This window comes from Mustela erminea, chromosome 10 (genome assembly GCF_009829155.1).
Source record: "Mustela erminea isolate mMusErm1 chromosome 10, mMusErm1.Pri, whole genome shotgun sequence".
Lineage (NCBI taxonomy): Eukaryota > Metazoa > Chordata > Mammalia > Carnivora > Mustelidae > Mustela > Mustela erminea.
In genome coordinates, this window is record NC_045623.1 from 7,843,981 (window position 1) to 7,849,495 (window position 5,515).

Sequence of the window (5,515 nt, forward strand, 5' to 3'; positions counted from 1 at the left end):
CTTGACTTATTTCACTCAGCATCATTTCTTCCAGTCCCGTCCATGTTGCTACAAAAGTTGGGTATTCATCCTTTTTGATGGAGGCATAATACTCCAGTGTATATGGACCACATCTTCCTTATCCATTCGTCCCTTGAGGGGCATCTTGGTTCTTTCCATAGTTTGGGGACCGTGGCCATTGCTGCTATAAACATTGGGGTACAGATGGCCCTTCTTTTCACTACATCTGCATTTTTGGGGTAAATACCCAGTAGTGCAATTGCAGGGTCATAGGGAAGCTCTATTTTTAATTTCTGGAGGAATCTCCACACTGTTCTCCAAAGAGGCTGCACCAACTTGCATTCCCACCAACAGTATAAGAGGGTTGCCCTTTCTCCACATCCCCTCCAACACATGTTGTTTCCTGTTTTGCTAATTTTGGCCATTATAACTGGTGTAAGGTCATATCTCAGTGTGGTTTTAATTTGAATCTCCCTGAGGACTAGTGATGATGAACATTTTTTCATGTGTCTGATAGCCATTTGTATGTCTACATTGGAGAAGTGTCTGTTCATATCTTCTGCCCATTTTTTGATATGATTGTCTGTTTTGTGTGTGTTGAGTTTGAGGAGTTCTTTATAGATCCTGGATATCAACCTTTTCTCTGTACTGTCATTTGCAAATATCTTCTCCCATTCTGTGGGTTGCCTCTTTGTTTTGTCAACTGTTTCCTTTGCTGCACAGAAGCTTTTGATTTTGATGAAGTCCCAAAAGTTCATTTTCACTTTTGTTTCCACTGCCTTTGGAGACATATCTTGAAAGAAATTGCTGTGGCTGATATCGAAGAGATTACTGCCTATGTTCTCCTCTAGGATTCTGATGGATTCCTGTCTCACCTTGAGGTCTTTTATTCATTTTGATTTTATCTTTGTGTATGGTGTAAGGAAATGGTCGAGTTTCATTCTTCTACATATAGCTGTCCAGTTTTCCCAGCACCATTTATTGAAGAGACTGGTTTTTTCCCACTGTCTATTTTTTCCCATTTTGTCAAAGATTATGTGACCATAGAGTTGAGGGTCCATATCTGGGCTCTCTACTCTCTTCCACTGGTCTATGTGTCTGTTTATATGCCAGTACCATGCTGTCTTGGTGACCACAGCTTTGTAGTAAAGCTTGAAATCAGGTAGCGTGATGCCCCCAGTTTTATTTTTGTTTTTCAACATTTCCTTAGTGATTCGGGGTCTCTTCTGGTTCCATACAAATTTTTGGATTATTTGCTCCAGCTCTTTGAAAAATACTGGTGGAATTTTGATCGGAATGGCATTAAAAGTATAGATTGCTCTAGGCAGTATCGACATTTTAACAATGTTTATTCTTCCAATCCAAGAGCATGGAATGGTCTTCCATCTTTTTGTGTCTTCTTCAATTTCTTTCATGAGTATTCTGTAGTTCCTCGAGTACAGATCCTTTACCTCTTTGGTTAGGTTTATTCCCAGGTATCTTACGGTTCTTTGTGCTATAGTAAATGGAATCGATTCTCTAATTTCCCTTTCTGTATTTTCATTGTTAGTGTATAAGAAAACCACTGATTTCTGTACATTGACTTTGTATCCTACCACGTTACTTAATTGCTGTATGAGTTCTAGTAGTTTGGGGGTGGTCTTTTGGGTTTTCCATATAAAGAATCATGTCATCTGTGAAGAGAGAGAGATTGACTTCTTCATTGCCAATTTGGATACCTTTTATTTCTCTTTGTTGTCTAATTGCTGTTGATAGGACTTCTAATACTATGTTGAACAAGAGTGGTGAGAGTGGGCATCCTTGTCATGTTCCTGATCTCAACAGGAAGGCTGCAAGCTCTTTCCCATTGAGGATGATATTTGCTGTGGGTCTTTCATAGATAGATTTGATGAAGTTCAGGAATGTTCCCTCTATCCCTATACTTTGAAGCGTTTTAATCAGGAACGGATGCTGGATTTTGTCAAATGCTTTTTCTGCATCAATTGAGAGGACCATGTGGTTCTTCTCTCTTCTCTTATTAATTTGTTCTATCACATTGATTGATTTGTGAATGTTGAACCATCCTTGTAGCCCAGAGATGAATCCCACCTGGTCATGGTAGATAATCTTTTTAATGTGCTGTTGGATCCTGTTTGCTGGGATCTTGTTGAGAATCTTAGCATCCATATTCATCAGTGATATTGGTCTGAAATTCTCCTTTTTGGTGTGTTCTTTGCCTGTTTTGGGGATCAGGGTAATGCTGGCTTCATAGAAAGAGTCTGGAAGTTTTCCTTCTGCTTCAATTTTTTGAAACAGCTTGAGGAGAATAGGTGTTTTTCTTCTTTGAAAGTTTGGTAGAATTCCCCAGGGATTCCATCAGGTCCTGGGCTCTTGTTTTTGGGGAGGTTTTTGATCACTGCTTCAATCTAGTTACTAGATATCAGTCTATTCAGGTTGTCAATTTCTTCCTGGTTCAATTTTGGGAGTTTATAGTTTTCCAGGAATGCATCCATTTTATCTAGCTTGCTTAGCTTATTGGCATATAACTGTTGATAATAACTTCTGATTATTGTTTCTACTTCCTTGGTGTTAGTTGTGATCTCTCCCTTTTCATTCATAATTGTATTAATTTGGGCTTTCTCTTTTTTCTTTTGCATTAGTGTGGCCAATGGTTTATCGATCTTATTGATTCTTTCAAAAAACCAGCTGCTAGTCTCATTGATACATTTACTGTATCTCTGGTTTCTACCTCATTGTTCTCAGCTTCAATCTTGATTATTTCCCTTCTTATGTGTGGAGTTGGTTTGATTTGTTGTTGATTCTCCAGTTCTTTAAGGTGTAGAGACAGCTGGTGTATTCTGGATTTTTCAATTTTTTTGAGGGAGGCTTGGATGGTTATGTATTTCCCCCTTAGGACCGCCTTTGCTGTATCCCATAGGTTTTGGACCAAAGTGTCTTCATTCTCATTGGTTTCCATGAATTGTTTCAGTTCTTCTTTGATCTCCTGGTTGATCCAAGCATTCTTAAGCAAGGTGGTCTTTAGCTTCCAGGTGTTTGAGTTCCTTCCAAACTTTTCCTTGTGATTGAGCTCCAGTTTCAAAGCATTGTGATCTGAGAGTATGCAGGGAATAATCTCAGTCTTTTGATATCGACTGAGTCCTGATTGTCACCCAGTATATGGTCTATTCTTGAGAAGGTTCCATTTGCACTTGAGAAGAATGAGTATTCTGTTGTTTTATGGTGTAATGTTCTGTATATATCTATGAGGTCCATCTGGTCCAATGTGTCATTCAATGCTCTTGTTTCTTTATTGATTTTCTGCTTCAATGATCTGTCTATTTCTGAGAGAGGTGTGTTAAGATCTCCTACTATTAATGTATTCATATCAATATGACTCTTTATCTTCATTAACAGTTTTTTTTATGTAATTGGCTGCTCCCATATTGGGGGCATATATAATTGTTAGATCATCTTGGTGGATAGTCCCTTTAAGAATGATGTAGTGTCCTTCTGTATCTCTGACTACAGTCTTTAGTTTAAAATCTAATTTGTCTGATATGAGAATCGCTACCCCAGCCTTCTTTTGAGGCCCATTGGCATGAAAGATGCTTCTCCATCCCTTCACTTTCAGTCTGGGTGTATCCTTAGGTTCAAAATGGTCTCTTGTAGACAACATGGATGGGTCCTGTCATTTTATCCAATCTGCAACCCTGTGCCATTTTATGGGCTCATTGAGGCCATTCACATTGAGAGTGATTATTGACAGATTTTTATTGACATTGTGTTACCTTTGAAGTCTTTATTTCTGTCAATTGTCTCTATATGTCTATTCAGTGCTTTTCTTAGGATTTTTCCTCTTTTATAGAACCCCCCTTAATATTTCCTGCAGTGTCGGCTTGGTGGTTGCATAGTCTTTTAAGCCTTGCCGGTCTTGGAATCTCTTTATCTCTCCATCCATTTTGAATGTCAGTCTTGCTGGATAAAGTATTCTTGGCTGCATGTTCTTCTCATTTAGTGCCCTGAATATATCTTGCCAGCCCTTTCTGGCTTGCCAGGTCTCTGTGGACAGGTCTGACGTTATTCTGATGGGCTTTCCTCTGTAAGTAAGGAGCCTCTTTGTCCTAGCAGCTTTCAAGAGATTATATCTACAATTATGATTCCTCAATTTGACCATCAGGTGCCTTGATTTTTTTTGGAATCTATAATCTTGGGTGGACACCGTTTGGTCTCTAGTACATGAATGCTGGTTCCATTTGTCAGATTTGGAAAATTTTCATGAAGAACTTGTTCCACTATATCTTCTAGACTTCTTTCTTTCTCCTCCCCTTTAGGGATTCCAATAATTCTGTCATTGGAACGTTTCATGGCATCGTTTATTTCCCTGATTCTGTTTTCATGGCTTCTAAGATGTTTGTTCCAGGCTTCCTCCTGATCCTTTCTCTCTATCTGTTTGTCCTCCAGATCACGAATTCTATCTTCTATCTCAGTTACCCTAGCTTTGAGATAATTTAGATTAGATTGGAACTCATTGAAAGCATTGTGAACCTCATCCCTGGTAGCTTTCAGCTCTGCCCTAACATTGTGAACATCATCTCTGGTCGCTTTCAGTTCAGCCCTAATCAATTCCATTTCTTCATCCATGGCTTTCTCCAACCTAGATATTGCCTAGATAATTGTTAGCCTGAATTCTCTTTCCGACATATTGTCTATGTTGATAGCCGTTAGCTCTGTTGCAGTAGGCCCATCCTCTGTATTTTTCTTCTGCTGGGCATTCCTCCTCCTAGTCATTTTGGTGAGAGATGACTGAACGGATGTAGCTGGATGTATTGACCATGGTGCAGTCAAGGTGCACGCTGGAACGCTTCTGAGCCATCAGGATTCCCCACTCAAACGAGAGAAAAAAGAAAAGAAAAAGAAAAAAGAGAGAGAGAGAGAGAGACAGGAAAGAAAGGGAAGATAAAAGAGAAGGTTCAGCCCAAATGGGCCCCAAGGTTAAGATTTATGAAGTATACAAACAAAAACAGACAAACAAAAAGACTGATAAAAGTATATGACAAGAGAAAAAAATATATATATAAGCAAATAAAGGAAGAATCTCGTTAAAAAGAACCCCAAGTGTAAGATTTATATACTATCAGGACAAACACAAAAACACAGAAACACTGTTGGAAGAAAAAGATGGGAGAGTGGTTATAAATTTTCAGTGTGGGTGAGGAAAGTTGTTTTGATTCTTCCTGGATATATCTTGAAATCTTTGTTAAAGGAATCAACTTTCCCAAGATAAAGGGGGATTAAAAATTGGTTTACCTATAGGGGTAGTATTGGTTGGGGAAAAGGGATTACTTTGAAGTTTAACTCTATATGAATATTAGAAAATAAAAATTAAAAAAGAATAAGCTAGACTAAACTAAACTAAAATAAAAAAAGAAATTTAAAAAATAGAAATGCGAAAGAAAAACATCAGTGTATGTATCAAAAAGTTCAGGTTAGAAGGTTATTATGGAATTTGATGTACTGGACATCTCACTGTGATGGT